Raw genomic sequence first — 24,495 nt, 5'->3', positions numbered from 1 at the left:
GTGCCTGGCGATTTGGAGGAACTTCAAAATCCCGTATCGATTAATTGTCTAATTGTGTCAGCATTCCACTTCATGGTTAATTTATTTCACTGTGACAACAATCCACAAAATAATTGCAATTAGCCTTCACTCCAACTGACATGTAAAAGCTTATTTTTTTATGGCAAAAGAACACAGAGTTGTAAATGATTTGAAACTAGGCCGTCCCAACTTTTGACAACCATAAATCTGCCTGTTGCTCACGTCCCTCCCACCTCTCATCTGAGCCACTGTTTTTGGATTCCGGCCACATCTCTCTGTTCGGGCCATTGTCGGATCATAAAGGCCTCGTTTTCCCTTGCGTGGCACATCGCTGAATTAAAATCTATTATGAAATGTGACAGGGCCATTAAGAAGACGAATGGTCAGAGCCCTCCGTGGGTTTGGCTCGCTCTTTGTGCACCTAGGGGGCTCTCCTTCTCGACAAAAACTTGCCCCCTGGCAGCCCCCGTTGGGTATGGGGCTCTGACCTGAGGGCAGTGTGTTTTGCAAGTGCATTTGCGCATGCATACACCCGAGAGGAGACACATTCAGGCTTGAGTGTGTGTGTAAAAGGTTGTGCATTAGGCCCATTACACCAGTAGGACAATGACCGGGTTAGGACTCCAACCGTCACAAGCCATTGCACTCTCAAAAACACACATACATACATATCCGCACTGTACAGGCTCTCCTGGGTTCATGTTGGAGGACAAGAGGTGACGGACAAAGGGGGGGGGTGGAGACATGATGGATGACAGGGAAAAGACATTTATAGATTGAACAGAACAGTAAGTACTCGTCTATGTCATGTCCTGTAGTGTGTATGTGCAGGTTTATGTGCGTGTTTGCACTTACTCGTTCGCATGTGGTTATTTTCCCCTGCTGTCTTCAGAGACGTGTGGTCGCCATGGATATGTGTGAATGTTTTGTCTGCAAGTACTCATTATTCAGCCATATGTGGGATAGTTTGCTTTTGTCTCCGCTCCCTCTTATGATATATGACATATACTCCCTTCCCTGCTTGCCCTGTTCGGAGCTGCTTGTTATTCCTCTCGGACTCAAGCGTGTTCGAGGAAACAGTGTTTTTTCAAGGTTTCTGCATTGATTTTCGTTGCAGGAGTGTTGACATTATTTTTTATTATTATTTTGTACAATATCATCAATCCTGGATAGACTGCAAAAGGGGAGGTTTTTGAATTAAAGTACAATCCTCCAAGGAGAGACCATCTTACTTCCATATCTCTCATATCATACAACGAATTGATATAACAGTGGTGCTGTAAAAATATGGACCAATATAGCTCTCATGAAGCCAACTCCTGCCTCAATAGCTGCTGGAGGGAGTGGTGTTGGGGGAAAAAAATCCCCCCATAGCGATCCCGCATAATAAGTGAGGTGAAAAGAAGTTACAGAGGGAACTATTCTCATTCTTCCACGCACGAGGATTTAGGAGCTCATGCGTGGCAGTCATCTATCACCCCTATTGACCAATTACTGTGCCAAGCCGGCCAGCTTCTAATGAGCTGCAAAAAGAAAAAAAAAAAAAACCCACAATGGTATAAGAGTCGATATCGGGCAAATAAATTATTAATAGCTGTCTGAGATTTTTATTTGTTCGCTTGCAGTTACACTTGGCAGGGGTTGAAAGGAAGTAGAGCTAGGGAAGGAGGTGAGGCTGTGGTTTTTCAATTATCTGATTTTTATGAACTCTAGTGTGGTCTGTAGCCACTGCTGGACTGGATGGATTATCCTCTGTGCTTAATATATTTGAGGGGAGGATTTCTCAGCTTTTTCCTTGTTTGGGATTGTTTGCCTGTGTTTTTCTTGGGTGAGACTTTCCAAAGTATCTGGGCAACTTCTTCTAATTCCTGTATTAACTCCAGGGGATGGAAGAATTGTTCAGATCATTTACTTAGATAAAGGTAGAGACAGTACACCTGCATTCACATTTTTACATAAGTAAAAGTACTAGCAAGTATTAGCAACAAAAAGTACTCTTGCATGTATGCTGCATTTTAATGTTGCAGCCGGTTGAGGTAATGTTAACTACTAAAATAATATAATGGACAGATGAAAGGATAGGTTCACACTTTTTCAAGTTCATGCTGATATGTAGTCTACTGTATGTACTGGCTCAGTAACCTCTAGTTTAATTTTTTGTTTAATCAAAGTATTCTCCATTTAGAGCAGTCTTTGAACTTATCATGTCCTATTTTTCTGTTGTTTAATGGATAGCCAGTCAGTCAGAGATGAGTATTGTAAGCTACCGAGTTCCTAGACTAGTTAGTTAGTTAAAATACAGTTGTTATTATCAGTTTGTAACCCTGTAAAACAGGAGAGTGAGTCGTGTTTGGAGCTGTTTTCTGTAGTAATGCCACCAAAAACGCCTGTTGCTAGCTAGCTGTAGCCCTTGCTAGCTGGGATGAGAGGAGACTGTGTAGGGGGGAAAAAAAGTTTCTGAGTGAGTATTGACACTATCTGTGAACTGTAATCATATGAACATTTATAGTTAAAAAGATAAGAAGTTTGTTGTGTGTGTTTGTGGATGTTTGTACAGTGTGCTTCGGATGCTACCACACACACTGCTGCAGCAGAGGTGTTCGGGACGTGTCCCTGCATGCCAGAGAAACTTGCTTTATGCAGGTGAACAGAGCCTCAGGACAGGTTTCTCCATCACACCGCTCACCGCTAGACAGAGGGTGTGAAAACTGCTTGCTGCCAGCTTTCTGAGTTTCCAAGGAACAGTGAGTACAGATAAAATACTTATCATGAGGATTCGAATGAGCTCCAACAAGCGCGCCAACAATATGGTACCGTAAACCCCGCGTCTTATTTATTTTATGAGGTATTGAGGGAAAACCTGGTTTTGAAATAAATATTTTCTTCTGTTATTACATTCAAAATCTTCTGGTTTTGTATTTCCTCATGTTATGTTACACACTTAATTGGAAGGGGCTATAGTTGTGTTCAGTAAGATGCATGGGAGTTATAAACTCACTTTAACAGTAAACTCACCAGGCTTCTCTGCACCGTAGTCAAAGTCATACGCTCAATTTGAAGTTATAGCACTAATAATAGCACATACTAATTTAAAATTATATTGGATCCCTCACCAATTCACCTCCCATGCATCGGTGTTATCAGTTAATTTTAACAGGTATGCCATGACATACTGTAAAATGAGAATTGAGAGAGCAGGCATGTAAATTTAGATGGTAATTGGTTGCTGTAGTAACTTCTCCTGTCCATACTGACCGTTCTTGAAGTGTAAAGTGATGGGGGACAAAATTCACAGATCTTAGTCAAATCAAATTGTTATGGTGGATTTTGTCCACCATCTCTTTTTATACTACATATTAGCATGTGAGTATTGTTTTAACATAGACTTGAAGCCTGTCCATCCAACTTATCCTCTATATTTTAAATCGTACCCTTTCCCAAACTGTTAAAGCCATCAACAAAACCATAAAATGTCTTATCACGTTTCTCCAAACAGCCTGTGCATTATGTAAGTGTTTTCTAGCCAAATGATCGCACTGCGGGCCCAAAAGTCCAATATTTACCTAATTATCTCCTGTATTTTCCCCGCTAGCAATCCTCTGCTTGGGGTGCAAACACAACTGCTGTTGCATCCTATAACAATACTGCGTGTTATGTGAAGGTAAAATATGGATCCGAGTAAACTCAAACATCGCAGGGTGTACAACCCATTAGCATCGTTTGACTCTCGCTGTGTGTTTTCTCGACGTGTTCTCTCTCCAGCCTGTTTTTGTTGTACCTGGGAGAACAACTGTGACTAAGCAAAAAACCATTCAGATGCTGCAATAACTACTGTATAACTAATCCTGCTAATATACATCATAAGAGTGGCTATTAAGTGCTACAGCAGCTATTCTTGCTTCTAATGTTCCCTTGGGTTCAATATGTACATTTAATTTGTTCTTTTACTTGTTCTTACAGCGCTTTCTATGTTTAGAGAATTGTGTAATGCTGCTTAGTCGGACTCTCCGTGGAATACATAGGCAGTCACAGTCATCAGCGTGTTTGTCTATTATCAAGGAGGTTTGAGGCTGTTTCCACTAATTGCTCTCACATCTCCTTAAAGTCACTTCATAAAAGATGATTGCAGAACACTTTAGAAGAAATCGACCAATTTCCACCCTCCTTTCGATGGTTTTGATAGTCATGGGCTCATTAACGTCGGGGTAGTGAGCTCTACACTGCAACAGCATTAGCAGAAAATTTGCTTTGTCAGTCTTTTAAACCCTGCAGGGCCCGTCTAGAGGGAAAAGTGAGTTTCAATCTGTTCTCAGATGTCACTAATCTGGTCATACCATGAATATTTTTTTCACCGTGTGTCTGCAGACAGTCCCAATATAAATAACTTGTACATGAGTTGTCTCCATTTAAGGTGGTTTGGGGGAAACTGGGGGGAAAAAAAAAAGGGAGACAGATTATCATCCAAAGCGGTGTGACCTCTGGCAGTGTGCCTCCCTCGCTATCTAACTGCCTTTAACTTTATTTGGCTGTTCACTTGAAAGAGTCTTGCTGCGCTGGCTGCTGCGACTGCGGAAACACACACACACACACACAGACACACGCGCACGCACACAAACTCAGAGATATCCTCCCATATGGCATCATTTAAAAACTCCTGGCAACTAATGTTTGTGTTTATCAGGACAACAAAGCCCACTCCTGGACCACAATGGAAAGAAACTAAAAAAGGTTCCCGTTCAATTTAGCAAACATGTTAACAATTCATTCCGTGGTTATTATTGCAGTGATAGGGGTCACTGGAGGTCATGGCTGGACTGGGCACTGGCATATATTTAGCCCACATTGTGAACACTTGTCTCTGTCCAAAGCCTTGATAGTGAACCAACTGTAGTTCCCATTTGATACATGCATAGCGTAAGGTGCTTCAAGTTAATCCTCTGATAAGGAATTACTGCTCCTATTATGAATTAATAAGTGGATTAGTTTTGTAAAAAAGCCTGTAAATAGTCGAGCTGCCTGCATAGGAGCACGAGTAGAGCATTATCCTGGATCTCCTCTGTTGAGTATATGTGAAATTATGTGCTACATATTTTTTTGGAGGGGTAAAACCAGTACCTGAAGTTCAATTATTGAGCTCATTGAATTCATTATTCAGTATCTGTAAAATCTAGAGCAACTACTCCTTACAAGAGTTATCATTTTGTCAGGCGGAGGATCCCAAGAAACTTCATTTTCCAGGAGGATTCTTTAAAAAAGTACTTATTTGTATTTTGTGCTATCAGTCATGTTGAAGGAGGAAGTGTTACTTATATCTTATTTTGGAACTCAATTATTCATGTGTAATTGAAAAAGTGAAGATCTGCTTTATATTGGAGTTTTTACCAACCGCTTCTTGGCAGGTCTCCTCTCGTTAGTGGAGTATGTGAAACGGCGGAGCGAAGACCTCGGCCATGTTCTATCTATAGTGTGAGAGTGCATAACATTGACCCTTTTTGGATTTAGTATTCCCTGCAATTCCTGTTATTCACACCGCCTGCCAATGAGTCCACGCTTTTGCAGAACAACAAGCTGTGTGTGTGTGTGTGTGTGTGTCTGTTTGTGAGATTCTTGGGTGGTGTGGGGTTGAAGGGGGCAGTCGTGGAGGAGGTAATGTTGACGGTGATGGTAATGACTGTAAGCAGAAATAGCTGGGCTGCTCCATTCTCTAGGGCAGACGGATGAGTTATTGCATGAGTGCTAAGGCATGTGTGTGGTAGCGGCCAGTGCTCCTAAACAACAAAATCAAACTCTAACACACACACAAACACACACACACACATTTGTTCTCTCTGTAATGATGACCTGCTTTAGAGGTCAGCTGTGTTAACGTTAAGCTTTCTGTGCCCGGTCATAATAACAATGAAAAATGGCCTCATGGCACATGGCCTCTACCTCTGTGTGTGCGAGGGCAACCGTCTGGGTTTGTATGCGAACGTTTGTGTATGTGTTCCATTTAACCATCCTCGTTTCCCGCCCCGCACCCGCTTCCCTCTTCTCGCTCTCCGTCTGCGTCCGAGCTTGAACTCGCCGAGGGAAAATGGGAAACAATCAGAGGCAAATTGCCGCGCTGCCGCCGAACGCCACACACAAGTGGAAGGGGAAGTGCTGCGTGCTCTCACAGGGCGCTCGCTGATGGTTGGCGAACAGCAGCTCGCTGATGGATGTGAAGCAGAAATGATACACACTGATAGCGCTGTGCCTGTTTCAGTCCCCTGAAAGATAGATTGAGTGCGAGCGCTGCTGCGCGAGTCGGGGACGACGCCTTTTGCAAAGCATCTGGCGCAGCCCTTGAAATGTATTCATGGCGCCATGCACATTGACTAGGGCGCAGTTTAAAGCACTTCTGGAATTGCCTGGAAAGACAAGCAGTCACAACAATGCATGACTGCTGCCAACTCGCTTGTAGCAGCCCTGTATTGTGTAAAGCAGACTCACTACACACTGTTGTTTTCTATTTGCAACGTAATGGAGTGAGAAAATAACTCTGGCAAACTGGCTCCCCAGGTTATGAGTGGTCCGGCATGAAATCTGTTAGCAGCAATGATGAGTATCAACATTGCTTTCAGGCCAAGAGTTGCCACGTCAGCGCCCACCTAATGGAGAGGTGCTTCACAAATTGACAGACAGACAGGGCAAAGGTGGAGAAAGTCGGCGCACAGGTGTGTGCAAGCCAGAAGGAGCAGGGGTTTTCTGCTGATTGGCAATTTAGTGTCCAGTTTTGTCGAGCTCGGCTGTTCCACACCAGGTAGGTTCACCGTGAGCTTATAAAGCTTTGGCTAACGACTCTGACCGACTGCCTGTTTCCCTCATCTCCGCGGATAATGGAGAAAATCTGCCCGGTTGACAGCGACGATGTAATGAGGTGAATTATGTGTGCGTGTGCACATCTGTATTGGATGTATTCACAGGCAAACGCATGGCAGCATATGTTTATTTACGTGTGTGTGTGCCAGTATGTGTGAGAGAGAGCTTTCACGAGTGAGAGAGAGGACAATAAACATGAGCACATATGACAGACTACATACCTTTTCATTATTCTTGCTTTCAAAGGAATTCAGCCTGATTCTTGCCACTCAATTATACATCACAGCTCTGAACTCCCAACTCTGAACAATAGCCGTGATGAGGACCTCTCTCTCTCTCTCTCCCACTTTCCCTCTCTGTCTACACCTCTCTCTCCCTCACTGCTGACAGGTAGCACCTGTCCTGCCCACTATGGCCAGATGGACAATGCCCCAGTGCACCTGCCCCTCTTGGTGGCACTACTTGCTTCGTGCCAGGCCTCAGTGCTGGCACCTGGTCATGCACATACACAGTAAATACATGGCCCATAGATACCCTCTTTCTCGACTTGGCAGAGCTTGGTCCGGCACATACTGTACAGTTACATTTACATGCATATACAGCAAGAATGCGTAGGTGTGGTTACAGAAGTGGGAGATAAACAGTAAAGACTAGAGCTGTTGCCAGAGGGCAAACAAGTGAATTCTACTTCTTTAATTTATATCAACCAAGCAAATAACACATCATAAATACCTTAACAAGATAATGCAACAATAGCCTACATTTAGTTTCATAGGGAGTTAATATAGATGTTCAATTTACAACCTTAACAATTTTCAGTTAGCTTACATTTTCTTTTTCTCCACCTTTCCTTTTCTTTTTTCTTTCCATGATGGTATAGTTCAATATTTTGGAAAATTACGCTCATTTGCTCTCTTACTGATAGTTAGATGAGAAGATTCTCATGTCTATATAAAGCTATAGCTAGAAGCCAGTTAGCTTAGCTGTCATTTTTAATCTTCAGTTTTTGTATGGATTAAACAAAGGAGATAAAAGTTGTTCATTTGTGAGCTTTTGAGGTGCTGGTAGGCAGATTTTATTCCTTTTTCACTGGGCCAACCTAGCTGTTTCCTCTTGCTTCCAGTCTTTATGCTAAGCTATGCTAACCAGCTGCTGCCTTTAGGCTATATACAGATGAGAAAGGTATCTTTTTTTTTTTTTTTTAATCTAATTTGGACAGAGGGAATTTAACATATTTCCCAAAATGATATTTCTTTAAGTAGTGTCTGCAGACTTTGTTTACAAACTCCACCAATCATATGGAAATGCAGCTTATGTGTAGCCTGGAAGGTGAAAGCCAGGGCAAAAAAAAACCCCCCAAAGCACTCAAAGCCAGCGTTCTTTGTTGTGAGTGCAACAGCTGAAGGCGACCACAGCGAGGATGTCAGCACCTCCCTCCTTTTGGTTATGACAGCTGGACAGTAAAAGACATTTTAGTAAGTCACTCAAACTGTAGGACTGTTAAAGTGTGCGTGTGTGTGTTGGGGGAGAGGGGAGAGGGGGGAGGGGGGCATATATAGTCCTCAAATGCCTCTATACAGACAGGTGGTGCAAAGACAGCAGTGGTAAAACAAAAATGGGAACTTTGCCGGAGTCGTTCCAATATCCCGCAGAGAGCGGGGAGCCCCTGGAGTATAGGCAAAAACACCTGTGTTTACCGTGGCTTCAAAAGCGAGAGGGAGGGAGACTGAGATAAAGAGAAGAGAACAATATACAGAGAGAGAAACTTGGCACCGAATGGGCAGAAAGCTGGTCACACAAACCCCTCCCGCCTCCCATCCCCACCTCCTATCCTCCTCCGCTCTTCTCTCCGTTCAGTGGGAGCGAGTTTGATTCTGCTCTCCCATCGCCCCTCCCTCGGCTGAGCCTTTGATACCTCTTCCCTCTCCTCCCCGGGGGGCTTCCTGGGAGAGGCTGGCTGGATGCGGTAGGGTCTATATGTGATGTGATGTGATGTGAGCTGCCTATCTTTATCGATGGTTGAGCTGCACCGTCCGGGCCCAGCGACACATCTGAAGGGCTGTTTATCTGGGAACTCAGTATCAGTTTCCTTGTTTTTTGTTTTTTTTTTTTTTACAAAATGGACTTTTATTGAAATGAAAGCGTTCCTGATTCCAAAATTAACTGTGTCCTTGTTACACCAACTGTCTTGTCACTTGTGACTCACAGGAAACTCAGAAAAGGCATCAGGAACAACAACAACCGAGATAAAATCAAGAAAATAAATCCTCCAGCCAGATCCCCCCCAGCTTCTGTGATTTTATTTTAAATAATTTTTTTTTTTTTCCTACTGGGTGAGTCACCGCCACCACCACTGCCACCCCCAGCCCCCCCCCCCCTCCCCAGTCTGTCTCAGACAGAGGTCAGGAAGGTGTCGTGTTTTCCCGGAGCAGAAGAGGTGGGCAGCCTTGCACCTGCTCTCACATTTTCTCAGTAGCTGTCTCCATTTCTATTTATTTGTTTATTTTATTTTTTTCTGCCAGTCCTCGGTAATATGTGAATGCTCTGGCTGTGCTGTCCATGCAGCATCCATGCATACAAGAAAACAGTTATTACATAGCCGTACTGCTGTCTGTTTGTGTGTCAGTGTTGTTATTGAAGAATTGAGGTGGTTTGGTACGCGTTGTTAATTTGACTGGTTTTATTGAATTTTTCAATATTAAAGCTGCTATTGACGTGGAAATTCTGCTCTCAGGAATACAAATTTACGCTCTTTGATGGTAACATTACTTTTAAGACAGTCTTTTCCGTTCCCACTCTCCTTGGTAAGCCCTCTTTCCCTCACGACTCTGCTGAGGTAAAAAAAAAAAAGAAAAGAAAATAGAGGCAAAGAAGCTGGAAATGAAAAGAGAGAGCAAAGGAGTATTTGTTATGTCATGTGAGTGTAGGAGGGCGACAGCCTCCCTGATCACGACCCTCCTAGTACCTGTGACAACGAGACGAAAAGTGCATCCATATTGGGTCGGATGGCTGGACCGATTGCCTTTTTGTCCTGTGACAGATACACTCCACGTGTCACAGCAGTGGATCCGTCACCTTGCCGGTGCAGAGAAGATGAGATAGGGAGAAGGGACAGGGAAGAAGAAGGCAACAAGGGCGCTACCACCGACAACGCTGTCAGCCTGTCTATCACTGCGCATTAAAATAGACATCGGCCGCCCCTCTCGCTGTCTCTTCCCCGCAAACCTCCATTGTTTCTGGAGGAGGTAGATGTCTAGGACCTGCCTTGCTAAGTGCTTACAGAGCACCACTCACTGTCACTGCAAAGTGCCACAGCTGCAGCAAGAACCTGGTTCCAACATAGTGATTTTATGAGGCTGCAGCAGGCCTCCGCATTATCGAAAGAAGCTTTTTTATTTAATACAAAACTGCAGCGGTTGAGTTTCACCCACCTTGACTACTCCTAGTACTTTTTTAAACCTTCGAGTTTCTTAGAGAGGCCTCACTCTAATGTGGATGGCAGTTTTTTTTTTTCATTGTGCAACCTACAACCTGCTCAAAAACCTACGAGCTTTCTAGAAAAATCCCCTGCAGCCTCTAGTCAAGTAAACAAAAGATTCTTAAGTTGGATTTGGTCGTGACAAATCTCAACACCCTGCTCTCTCGCCTGTAAACAAATCGTACTTGTCCAAAAAAAATTAGGGATAGATGCCAAATTTGGAGTAGTGTGAGGTATATAAGGTCAGTTATGAAACCAAGTTGAGATCATTTTTTTGCTTTGTATTCTGCCGCCTCCGTTTCATCTCAAGCCCACTGTTGCTTGTAACCGTTCTCATGACTCGTCTTGGCATAGTTCACCTTTGCAAATATTCTGCTGTCAATCAAAAAAATCTTTAGATGTCTGTGACGACTCAAAGATAGGTTCAGACTTTGGGGATTTCGACTCGGATATTCAAAACTTGCGTGGAACGTTAAGATGTACCCAAAGTCTCATTTGCTCAGATTTTAGATTCAATAAATACTGTCAGACAGATCTTTGTATCCTCTGGTGTTACGTCAAGATCTCAACTTACAGTACCTTTCAGTTGAACTCAAATCCTATCTGTCTAGTTCTATGAAATTACCACCCTATGATTAATAATTTAAGTGTTTATTTCCAAACTGTTCACTGTTCATTGTCTATATCGGATCCAGTCTGTAAAAGTGTTGTTTTTGCTTAAATTGCTTGAAACAACACAATTCATTGAACATCTATGGTTCATTTCAGAAGAGTAGATGTCTCTTTACAATGCAGCTATAAATAAAGAGCTTTAAACCAAAAAGCATAAATGATTACACTTTCAAATTGTGTCGAAATCGGCTCACATCGAAAGAAAGCTGAATTTCAATTTTTTTTTTTTTTTTTTGCAAAAGTCAGTGCTAATCTTTCTTTATTCAGTCTACACTGAGCCACAAACTGTTAAAACTTGGCTGTATTTGTAGATTAAAGTGAGCCTTAATAATGCAAAGGGATCATGTAACAGTTCGTACCCACTTCTCTAATCACATGCGAGTCAGGGATTGAATCTTATCAAAGCCTTCTCGTTTGTGTCGGCCCGTTCGCCTTTTATACCGAGCAAGAATCAAGAGCAGCAGTCCGTAAAAAACTTGAAAATTAAAGGCAAAGGAAGGAAATTTGAGGGAGCAAAGGACGTCCAGCAGTGTACATACAAAAAATGGCCTCCATTCCAAGCTTTAAAAGCAACTCTGCCTTACATTTCTCTCAAATAATGCCCCAGTCTGGTGTATAATTGTACTTGGATTGAATAGATTGGACTGCAGGTTAATTGGACTGTTGGCTGCTTGAAGGGTTTCCCGACGAAATTTGAAATGACCTCCCAAACAGTCCAAACATGCATGAATGCTGTGTGTATAAACCAGGCATTTGCTGGAATGGAGGAGGCACAGTTGGGGCACCGGGTGGACTATCTCTGCTATGTGAGGGGCATTCAGACTAGTGTCAGGGTCAAGGTATTTTTAACCACGCATGCATACACATAACCCACAAGACCATGTGCCACCTGCTGGACTCTGTCAGCTGTTGAATAACTGAAAGGGTGAGGGGGGGGAGGGAGCAGACAGACCAAGGTATGTTTCATGTGTCCTTTTTATTATTGTCTGTCTTTTATACAGCCACTAAATCTCTCTTGTATTAAAAATCGTCTCGTTGCTCAGCCCACAGATGGGGAAAAGGGGAATTTTACACACAAAATTCAGACCTAAGTAGAAAAATATACCTGCAGTTTACTGTCCGAGGTTGCTTGTTTATTTCACCCGGGAAAGCCAGAGGTGGTGGTAGATCAATACTTAGCAGATATCGATGGTGTTATAGTGGTTATTTGTTCTTGAACCCTGTGGCTACAGACATTCCTCCGATAGGTAAAGGCATGGTAGGAGTCTCTCAATATTCTCTCCCCATTCTGGTTACAGCTGCTCTCATAAACCAAGGTTCATATTGCAGCAGCTGGGCCCACCTCTACAAGACTAATTGTAACACGATTTCACCCTCTGCTCCAGAGCCAATTTATGAAGCCACAGGAAGGCCAAGTAATCAATTTCCAGATTTTAAAGTGAAGTTTTTGAAATGTTGATTTGATTTGCGCCGCATCAACTCGGTTCAAGGGTTGTTTTTTTTTTCTTTTTTTCCATCTCAGCTCTCCTTTAAAGCCTGACGTGTTTCAAGGTGGATTTTAAGTTTAGGACATTTCGCTGCACGAACACGTTTTTACCCCACACCTTGGTGATAGAATGGATACAATCTGAGCTGTCCTGTGCTCTTGTCCTTGTGGCTTTTATGACAATTGGACTGCCAGAGCACCAAGGACTAAGAGAAAACAAGCCTTGTAGCAACAAAACAGGCAAGAGCACACTAAAACCACACACCAAGGTTATAGACACTAAGGACACAAAACACTATGGTGTATGTGTATATTAGTTGGCTGTCCATCGATACATGCTATACACGCGAATATCCTCTCTTAATGATCTGCAACTTTGGCCATTGTGAACGGGCAAGGCATCCTGCAGGCCGACACTCAAGAGTTTCTGTTGTTGCTCGGCAACCGCACATAATTTACAGTAAACAAGGGTAAGGGGGATTTGTGTGCCAGTCCGCTTTTAACTTTCCAGTGAGCACTCATGCGCTGGACATGACAGGCCATTTTGAAATCCACTCCATGCTCTAATTTTGGATGAGGTGTGGAGTTGAGGGTTAGACCGATCCATCCCTCTGCTGATATAATGTATGTGGCCGATATGGGGCTTAAAGGCACACAATTCTGACACATTTTCACTCCATCTATTGAATCTATTGAATCTTCTTGCACCACTCCTGCAGTGTAATTAACAATTGTCCATCCAAATGTTCACTCTGTCCCAAGCAGTCAAACCTTTGACACATTACGCCTTCTGCGCTGGGCTAAATGCTCCTCAAAGCTCTACCAGTAGCATTAAAAATAGATTCAATTGATTTCCAGATGAAGACAAGTAGCAAATATAAAAATACACCTGCAAAATATTGCACTTTTCTGAAACAAAATATAAGTTGGTCACATAACAAATCATAAAATTAACAAAAAATAGTTTCCTGAAAAGACATTTTAACATTGTAAGCCATGCCACTGATGCTCTCCCTGTCCCTTCTGTAGACGCCACTCCTGAAACCTGCAATGAGTTTTTAAACTTCTTTGCTCAAAAGATCTCCTTCATTCACCAGAGTGTTACCTCATCCGTAGATCCTGCTTCAGTATTTTTACCCACTAGGCCTAATACTCGTTTTGATGTCTTTGACCATGTCTCTCTGATGCTGGACATCCCTCCACTTTAGTACTCCTAGATCTAAGTGCAGCGTTTGATACAGTTGATCACACCATCCTCTTGTCCCATTCAGAGCAATGGGTTGGTATCAGTGGCATGGCCCTTGAATGGTATAAGTCATACCTTACAACAGGACTTTCTGTGTTGAAATTGCTGAGTCTAGGTCTTCCACCTCTAGGATGCTTTGTGGGGTTCCTCAGGGTTCGGTTTTTGGCCCAATTCTGTTTACCATTTACACGCTGCCTTTGGGACATCTCATAAGATCACACATCAGTTATTTTTATACAGACGATACCCAGGTTTACCTCAGCTGTGACCCCAATAATTTCAATGAAATTTCTTCACTTATAAACATTCATAAAAAGATGGCTCAAAATTTCCTACAACTCATACTTCTAGTTGGCACTGACTCCTCTCAAATAATGAACACACTGGGTTCATCTTATTACTCTGCAGTGTAGAAACCTTGGTGTGTTAATTGACAGCAACCTTACTTTGAACAGCCACATCAAATCTGATATAGAGTCATGCCTTTTTCAATTTAGGAAAATCTCTAAAATTAAGCCATTTCTGTCTACCAGAAACCTTGAAACAGTCATTCATGCTTTTATTTCATTGAGGCTAGATTATTGCAACTCGATTTTCTCCGTCTGCAGCAAAAAGTCTCTCAACAATTAATCCAAAATGCAGCCACTAGGATTTAACAGGTACCCGAAAACAAGAGTACATTACACCTATCCTTTCATCTTTGCACTGGCTGTCTGTTAGTTTTAGAGTCGATTTTGAAATCTTACTTATCACTTTTAAAGCCTGGAATGGCCTGCTCCAAGTTATATTTCCTTTTAACTCCCCATGTGCCATCATGGGACCTGAGGTCCTCAAATGCTGCTTTCCTGGTGGTTCCTAAATCCAGACTAAAAAACAAAGGTGACAGAGCGTCTGCCATCAGGGCCCTCAGGCTTTGGAACAACCTTGCAGAGGAGCTTAGGAGGGCAAAGTGTATTTTTTCATGTAAGTCTCTTCTTAAAACACACTTTTATAGTTGAGCCTTCCTGTGATCCTTCTATCTTACCTTTCCCACACCATTTGTTTTGTTGTCATTTTTTATTATGTTTTTTTACTGTGTTTATGTTTTCTTTCCTTATATTATTTACTGTTTTATTGATGGTGCTATTGTTCTTATTGTTTTCACGATTAACACTTTCATGATTCCTGTTGTTTACCCTGTATAGTTTTGGAAAGGTGCTATACAAATAAGGTTTATTATTGTTATTATTATTATTATTATTATTCATACCTCACAATGTGACAGTAGATGTGCTACATATGCTTTAGCTAAACTAGTCACCCATCTTTAGAGATGTTTAAAGGTGTATTTTTGACCTGACCTACTCTAGAGTACCACAGATATTCTTTAACTGTCCTGTTTAATGTGCCTTCAGATAGAATGAAGATGCATCAACATGTAGGCATTGAAAGGTATTCTCATCCTAAAAGATAATATAAAAATACCAACATATTCAGTCAATATACCTACAGATTCTAAAAATACTTTTAGGGTATCCCTATCAGGGATACTAAAAATGGGGCAACATGAAGTACCAGCTATAATCAGCTGAGGGCCAAAAATAATGTTATCACATTTCAAAAGCCTGTATCAGCCAAACCCTGATGGAGAGAAGTACGCACATGCTTTGATGATGTGCCAGCCACCCCCTGGCATGGCAAGTGTGGACGAACCTCACATGTGAAAAGAGGCTCCTCTCTAGTCAGCACCATCCAGACTGATGTGATGTGACAAGGACAAACATAATGCGGCTGTTGCATTGTCTCTGATCGTCTATTGTTTCAGTCTATTACATATATCGAGTCTGGCAGGGAACGGATTGTGTTCCCGGCACCTGCGTCCTATCAAAAACAAACACAGGGGCTGGTTTGATTTGCTGGATGATTTCCAATTGTTCTTCTGGAGGCTTGTGGGAGGGAAGGTGATGAAAGGGTTGACAGTCGAAAGCTCTGGTCTTTCATATTTCTTGCAGGGGCACAAATAAACCCAAAATAGTGCTTTCAGATTATTTGACTTTCAGTACATCAGAATCATTTGTGAGAAGGCATTTTTGACCCATTGATTGTAAGTGTAATTGATATCCTTTAACAGGCAATGTTAACAAAGTATGAAATAATACATTTCCATTGCATATTCACAAATATACTCAAGTTTTACTACTAATAAGATTTGTTCTGACATACTTTCAGCTGCTGGAAAGCAGCGACAGCTCTTATCAAAGAGGATGATGGTGTTTTTGTTTCCATCTTCTATCCCTCAGTAAAATTTCATTTTCATGATATTGTTTGTTGATGGAACGGTTTGTGTGGGGTTGGCATTTTTTCCTGCTGCTGGCTTTATGGAGCCAACATTTTCTAGTGCTTCAGGATGTTTACTTTAATCGAAACCCCCTCCATTTTACTCATCCAAAGCAATCTTGTAAGATTTTCAGTGGAAGACTCCCACCGATTACAGGCAAATTTGGAACCGTAAGCCATCCACTGTTGTGCACAGTTAGTTAATGTGAACTAGGTAAAGTGTAGTAGTAGTAGTGGATTGTCAGGGGTATTTTGTACCTCTTTAATTTAAAGAGCATGGCACTATTTGTGTTATGATGCGTAATACAGAGACAGAGTCTGCCTTTAGTCTTGCACTAAAAACCCGCCCCAAACAGCAATTGTCCAATCATAACTTAGCAAGTAGACAATGTAAACTTGTAAAAACTGTGGAAAAAGTGACATTTTGGGTAGTAATTCTGCCACAAACTGTATACTGTATGTGTCTGTATCAGATACTGAGGAAAGTAGTGCTTAGCGAACGACCAACTGCTGATGCAACACACACTTAATCGGTCATATTAAGTGCATTTGTATTCATGAAACAACCTTGACCTCAGTGTGGTACAGTTTAATACAGCATCCTAAACCATGGCCATTATAACCTGTATGTTCTAATATCATTCAGAAGGCACCTTTCTAATTTAAATCACAAAATGCAGGTCAGCTGGTCCTTGAATCTCATTGTGGAGTCCTGCTTTACTGGTACAGTACAGCACGAATGCACCAAACAACTTAAAAGATTTATTGCTTTTTCCTCCCTCTGCATGTATATTCCACCATGTCAGCACAGTATTCTCTGTGGCTGTTATTGGCATGGACATCCCATTGTTGTATTTCTCCATGACCTCTCTTCTTGTTATTGTTTGACATTTTTTATGCCATGTTGATTGTCATTGAAAGTGGCATCCAGGCTTACTGTAAAAGCCCTGGAGCAGCTACTCCTTGTACTGTATATTAATTTTCCTTGAAAGCATATCTTAGTCAATATGTTTTTCTTTTGTAGCCTTATTCATATCCCCTCCACCGCCCCCAACCCCTTAGGAGTTAGGTACACCATATGGCTCTATACAGTAATGCAATGATTTTCCTCCTTGCGGTCGAAGTCGCAGCAAGACTCCCCAGCTCTTTCTTTCCCCAGAGGGAAATGAACGGACATCACTCATGTCGAGGAGATTGCGGCCTGGGCTTGCCCAGATGCTATCTCCAAATTGCTATTGTCTTTGCTCGCTACACAGTGTGTGATATTGTGTCTCTGTGAACATGTGTATGTAGATGTTTTTGCATGTTTCTGCCGATCAGACCCCTCCACCCCCGCGGTGAGGACAGGCATCGATTGATGGGGTCATGCTTTTGCAAAGTACTTACCTGTTATTAAGAGCAGATCAGCCGCGATGTAGGAGGAGATATGCTATCGTGCATGCCGGCTTGGTGGCACCCAGCTTAATCCTTTCAGTGCGTTTTGCATCTGATCAGAGACAACAAACACAGGTTCTGAGCTTTTTTTTTAGGTACGTAGGTGTTCGTGTGTTGTGCATTTGTCTGAGAAAAGTCATCGGGGCATGCTGCTATTTGTGTTATGCGTTTTTTTCAGCTCGTGCGTGTGTGTGTTTGCGCACGTCGAGAGCCGAGGTGGGTCACGCCGGGAGGACAGGCGCCGGCTCATTTTTTATGCCTTTCCTGCGTGCCTCAGTCAGGGGAGGCTTTGTCACCAGCTATCTGCCTGCCAGCGCTGGGTATTGTTATTCCAAAGTACAGGCCAGTTAACATTTCTCTTGTCACTGCTACACCCCCCCCCCCCCCCCACAACACACCACAAAAAAAAAAGCTGAAGAGGGAAGGAGATGCTCTTTGCTCACTCTACTCCTTTGCCCTTTCCTCCTTTCTCTGTCTTTGCCTCTTGCTGACTCTTTCTCTTCATCACTTTCCCTTTTCATCCCCTCCAGAGCCTCAAATGTACAATACAATGAAGAAAAATGGCCTCCTTTTTTTTATCTTGTTCTACATGTTATCTGCTTAATAAAAACGCTGGTGCTCTTTTAATAAAACAGAGCTGATGCGCTTGTTAAACATTGATGCTCTGCCTCTGTTGTCTGGGTTGTAATTCCTGGGCTCCACCCTCCGTGAGTGGTTATGATAATACAGAGAAATATTTCATCGTTCGGCTGAATCTGATTTACCATCATGACAGGCAGGTGTTTTTAGTCGGTCATGTTTTTCTGGGCTAACGCTCAGCATGTACCGTTCAGCCCCCTGCTGAAAGTCTCCAGTCAGCAGTGAGGAATACAAAACCGCTCATATCAGCCCGACTCAGCCGAGACATTTGATAAATACCTGTATTCATCAGCAAGCCTATGGTAGCCTATTTACAAATATCATTTGCAGCGATGATGAATGCCATTGATAAACTGGATTCGTACTGAGTGATTAGGCCATTACCTCGTGGCAATTAGCTTTAACACTTGGACACTGCCGAGGCTGTAGGCGTTTGCCAGATGCACATGTCCCTTCGGACCTTTTTGAGTTGATGACAGGGCTTTCTGTACCCATATTCCTGAGATTTATTTACCCTGCGAGAGGCTGGCAGGCTCAATCGCCCTGCAGTAAAGTCTTTTACGCGGCGCGCTGTTCGATTGGGAGCCGCTCGTAACTCAGGCGGTCCATCAAATCAATGGGTAGCGTGTTGAGTGCTGATTTAGGATGGTAATTAGAGATGTTAATTGTTTTCATTACTCAGGGCCGGGGGAGGGAAGCTCCAAAGACAGGGGGGAATGGGCACTTCTAGGGTTGATGGGGGGTTTCATCACTCAGAGAGACGCAAAATGACCTCCCCATCAGATACAGATTGTATCGCCATCCTCATGTGGCTTCCATGTGACCTCCATTGAGGAGGAGGCTGCTGAGTCTTTGACCTGTGAATGACCTTTGTGTGTCTGGCATGGCACCAGGAAGGTTACACTCTGATATATTGGCTTCTGTTAAATAATTAGCTCAGAGGTTGGACATGATTTGCAACAGAAGGTGGAAGTATTAATGAATAGTTAAGGAACAGACATGGTACTGTATATCATAGCCAATGACACCTCCCTCTACCCATTTAAAAGGGCAATTTATGAGGGCAGATCAAAACAAAATTACATTTACAAGCTAAAACCATGAAGTTGTTAAGTGCTGTGAAAGGTAGAATATTCTTTCTGGAATCGTTGAGCCATGGCTATGCAATAAATGTGCTTTAAATGATGAATAAATGGAATGAACTGCAGTGAATAGGTATCGATTTGTACTTGGTAGGGGTCACGGTGCTTCAATAGGCTGGGAGCTTGCAGTTTTAGAGTTGTCTATGGCTCATTCAGATGTTAAAACCTGGAAAGGTTCGTTTCAAAGTGAGAGATCATTTGTAAAAAAAAAAAAAAAATATGAACACTCATACTCAAATGCACAAGTGTCACCACAATATTAATACCTTCACCTTGTAAAATAATACTGAATAATACAAATCCTTGGATGAATGAGCTGTAGCAGTTTTATTAACTAAGCACTTGTTTAGTTGAGTCTCAGGGATTTGTTGTTGTTGCTTTTCTTTCAAAATGACCATGTGATGCTAATGGAACATACACTTTGAAAATGAGATCGCAAAGATGTCACGCAGGTGTGAATGTGAGTGTGAATGGTGGTTGGTCTCTATGTATTAACCCTTACCTGTAAAGGGCGGACTTTGTCTCTCACCCAGTGCATGCTGGGATAGGCTTTCGTCCCTGCAACCCTGCAAAGGAATAGCGGGTACAGTACACTGTAAAACATCATGCAGGAATTTGGTGAAATTAACTAATCTTTTACAATTAAATTAATGTTAATATACTGTATGTTTTATTAATTTCAAATTAAGGCAGCATAACATTTCAAGTTTTCATTTTCAGGCCTCTTTCAGAACTTATAATGAATTAACAGTGACGTCAATTGATGATTTGATTTATGTTCACTGAACTCATCAAATTTAATTTCTAAAGAAACGTGATTAGCGTATTAGCATATGTTCCAGCATGCATGGTTTTGAGGAATAAAACTAATAATAATAATAATAATAATTCTCGCCTAAAAATAACAAAGTCAAAGGCGAAGTGATTAGCCTCGCATACTGACTTTGTACTTTGTGCTTCAACATTAGCAGCAATAATGCTTCACGGCCTTTGTGCCAAATGAAAAACCGACTCTTCAAACCAAGAGAATGAAACTGAAATCTGACTGTAATGTTTGTCAGTGTGACTATAACTCGATATCTTAAGTGTGTTCAGCTTGTTTTACCAGGTTCAGTGAACAAAACTTATTTATTATTACATTTAACAAGCCAAGAGTCCCAGTCTAGATCAGTGGAAACAAAAACTATATAAAAATGCAATGTAACCTGGCATGCCTGTGGCTGTCATTTACTAAATTCTTTACAGGTGTTTACTTGTTTAATTAGTTACAATGTTTGACTTTTAACTCTAAATTACCCTATTTATCATTAAAGCCCGAGGTCTTAAGGTTTACTGTTTTAGTGCCCACCCTCCTCTTGTGCCAGTGTTGAAATTTCACACTTGACTGCCCATTCTTATCCTCTCAGAATAATGAGCGCACAGCTCATAGTACTTATCTGTAAGTGACATTTTTATTGGGCGAATTAGTCTCAGATGTTACTATCTTTGGACAAGGGAGTGGGACCTCTGTGACCCTGTAAGGAGAAAATCCTCCTCTCTTCAGCTGAACGTGATTAAGATGTTTTCTACTTTTCTGCCTTCTGCTTTCTGCTCATCATAGTTACTCCTTCATGTGAGAAATGCTGCTCCGCAGCCTTAAAAAGAAAATCATCTGCAATCTGTCCATTTTAAATGAGGTTGTCGAGACTGAATGTTCTCTTGCTTTGGAAAGATTTGTGTTTGTGATCTCTTTCTTACAAAGATCTTTCCCTCGTCCTATGCAGCCATGTGAAGACTGAATGAAGTCACTCACTCGCTGCTCCCTGCGTGATCCGATCAGCTTTGTTCTGGTCTGATGCTTGGGCTTACATATCATGGAAAGCGTATAGGACAGCTTTAATCTGTGTGTATTTTTTTTTTTTTTTTTTTGTAGGGCGCTCACACTCCTTCTTATCTGTGCATAAGGAAAAAAAAAATCTTCTTGCGGAACATCATACAGCTATTTAGCTGATCCATTGAAGTCTTTGAGCCGTGCGGCAATGATGGGAGATTGCAGTCAGTAGAAAAGTAGGCATTTGATGACCCCTGCATAATGGTGTAATGCCTGTAATTATGACAGCCGAGGATGGACATGGAGTTAACGGAGCCACCACATCAAAACACACAAACACTGGAGACCGCTGCGCCACCTCATCTAAGTCAAGGCAGTCGCCAGAAATAGCCCTGATTGGGCCCTGAATAATTCAATGTCATTTTTTTCCCCCTTCTCTCCTTCTTCCAAAAGGACTGGGGGAGCAATTGATGAGAGCGGATGAATATTTAATGGCTCGGAGTCTCTTGGACAAGCCGGGGCCTGGGATGACAAGCTCCGAGAAATCAAACAGAGAAGAGGAGAATGAGAAAAGGAGGTTGCGCAGTGAGGGGTAGCACAAACACTGAGGGGGAGATATGAGTTCAGATGCAGGGAAAAGCAGATAGATTTTCGCCATACATCCACAAGCAGCGAGCTACCACTTTCTCTCGAGCATTTAACTCGAACCCCGCCGTCTTGCAGCGCCTGCTTAAAAGTTGAACACAAGTGTTTGATTGCCCTTGTGAAAAACTTTGATACTTAGCGATGCCCTTTTTTTTTTGCCTCAGTGTCACATTAATTATTAACTGATGGATGTTTTAGAGATGCGTTAAATGTTTTCCACCACGAATAAAATCTTTTTTTTTTGCGGGGGTTTCAAGCCAAAACGGTTTCTATTCCTTCAATTCTGGGTGCCTCTATTTCCTTTCAAACATATATGGTTAATTTCCCAGGAGATGCAAAACTATATGTTAGAGAGAGTTGCAATTTTACAGTGGTAGAAGATGGAGCAACAGAGGTCTCAGGGCAATATGACCCCAACTGGTCAGAGTCAGTGTGGTGCTGTTATTGAGGTCAAATCTGAAATTTTTTAAATATACATTATGTTAGCAGGTTATGTCAGCAGAAATCTCAAGATACATGTACGTACTCTGGTTTATTTTTAAATATATGAAGTTTCTGTTTAGATAAGATGCATTTTCTAATCATTCAGAGAAATCAGTTGACTGAGATAAGTTTTAAAGTCAGACAAACTGGACAATTAACCAGTTAAACCTGAGAATCAGTGGTCCTGTCATTCAGAAAATCAGACAATGCTCCAAAATATGTGTGAAGGCATTTTCAATTCATATAGAGTGAAAAAAATGTTAAAAACTGATCTGTTTGTTTGTGATGTATGAGTTTTACTATTGAATCATTCAAATCTGAAGCTTTATTTGGTAATAATGACTTTACGCCGCTACTGGCAGGTACCATTTGACATTAGCTGTAATTGAAGTTGTTTTCCACGTTAATTATACAGTACTGTAATGATTTCTTTTTTCATCCAGAATGATATATTTTAATGTTCTTATTAAGCTTTAATGCAAAATCTATTAAGGGGAGCAGAATGTTAGCACTCTAAATGTTTTCTCCTGAATGGGATTCATATTGGACACAGTGTCCTTAGATAGATGTCTTCACCATCACAAAACTGTAAGTCACAACAGAATATTATCCAGTCTCAGAGCCCTGACTGATATGAAATCATAGACAATCTTACCTTCTTTGAGAGCTGGATTTGTATTTTGGGTCCATTGAATTTTCCTCCTCCCTAGTTATTTTACTAAAAGGGGATTTTACATAACAGTTGATGGGGAGTGATACTACAGCCTATGAAAACGGTTGCATGATGTCTTCTGTAGTTTTTAGGGGAGCTTTGTCATTTCTGAAAATACTCAAAGCAATGTCACTTCAGGTGTGGAGTTTGAAAGACGTGTATGTTTACCAGGCAGAGCAGATCTAACACAAAAGACGCTATCGCTGTTGCACAATGAAATGTACTTTAGTATTCTTGGAGTTGGACCCATGCGTGGGACTAAAAGTTTCCCTTGCAAGACACTCAATTTAATGGATGTGCAACACTAAATTGCTGCCCCTTTAATCCAGGTTCTGTATATTTTAGACCTATTCTAGCTGCTTGATATCTTCTATTTTATTGTATTTAGACAGATAATGAGCGTCTGCCTCTACTGTCATCATTTCCACATTTAGATACTGAGGTGCATTTGATGTTTGCAGCAAAGGCAGTTTTCTTTCTCCCCTCTCCCTTTAGGGTTTAGCTTTACTGTACGTGGTGTCAGAAATCATGTACCATATTGGCCATAATAGAAGACAACATTTTATTCCGGGAAATGACATTTGAAAAAGTGAGAGTCGTCTTATATTTGAAGACTATTACATGCTCACAAGAACGTAGACTTTTTTTTTTTAATGGAGAGAGTACCGCCATAACACTGGCTCTTACAGAAAGTGTTGCATTATGGGTTCTTTGTAGCCTTAATGTTGCTAAGCTAGCAAGTGTATTCAAGTCTGTTAGAGTCGGTTAGCACTAAAAGTGTTTCGTTAGCTCAGTTTAACTTTTCTGAATTCTCGCGTAACGTGTTTTTCTACCGCGGATGGAAATAAATTCATGACAAGTGAAAACAAGTCAAAAGCATTTCCTAACATCTTTACTGCAAGAAACGGATTGCGGGCTGAAATGTCAAGCAGCGAAGAATTACTGCTGTCAAAGATGATAAGGAAGCTCAAAAAAGATAGTCTGAAAAACTCTCTTCTGCTTGGTTTAATAGTATCTCAGAGAAACTCTCCCAACAGGGAGAATGTGAAAGTGTGTTGAATCTTCAAAACATCCAAAAACATGTCTTGGAAAAGGGATTCATCTTATAATCAGGGTCGTCTTATATTCCAGCCAATACGGTATTTGTTGTGTAAGATATTGGAAATACAGTAAACAGGCATATCATGTTATGTCTTACCAATGATGTCTTGTCGTATTTTTCCAGGTTTTACCTCCAAAGTTGTCTTGTGATCTCATGTGGGATGGATCGACTGTTTAACATGTCACCAACAGAGCTAATTTCATAGAATACATTGCATTACGCAATGGCAACCATTATTGATTAGCGTTCAATCAGTCCACTTCTGATTTAAAGAAAGTTAAATTAGTTTTGTTACCTTCCGCCCACACAGAAAAGGCAGGAGGTGAGATTAAATATTCGGTGCTCAGAGTGTTGATATTCATGTATATTCACCGCCGAGAACACTTTTTGAAAATGAACAATCACATACGGAAAGGTCACCGTTGTGCTGAAGTAGTGCATTATAGGAGTGGAATAATTGCTTTTC

The 24,495-nt window shown here is 41.6% G+C and overlaps 1 protein-coding gene across 5 annotated transcripts in view; it reads left to right on the top strand.

Moving 5' to 3' along the window:
• Positions 1-24,495, top strand: part of LOC122976701 (receptor tyrosine-protein kinase erbB-4-like) — a 270,744-nt gene that overhangs the window by 39,687 nt on the left and 206,562 nt on the right. The window contains exon 1 of one of the 5 annotated variants that reach the window (XM_044345335.1): positions 2,590-2,765. The exons of the other annotated variants lie outside the window; for them this stretch is intronic. The gene's annotated coding sequence lies outside the window, so the exon portion shown is untranslated. Of the gene's footprint in view, positions 1-2,589; positions 2,766-24,495 lie in introns of those variants that run through there. 5 annotated transcript variants of the gene reach the window in all.

Source organism: Thunnus albacares, chromosome 24, assembly GCF_914725855.1.
Source record: "Thunnus albacares chromosome 24, fThuAlb1.1, whole genome shotgun sequence".
Lineage (NCBI taxonomy): Eukaryota > Metazoa > Chordata > Actinopteri > Scombriformes > Scombridae > Thunnus > Thunnus albacares.
Note: the sequence above shows the minus strand (reverse complement) of the source record. Positions and strands in the feature narration are given on the sequence as shown.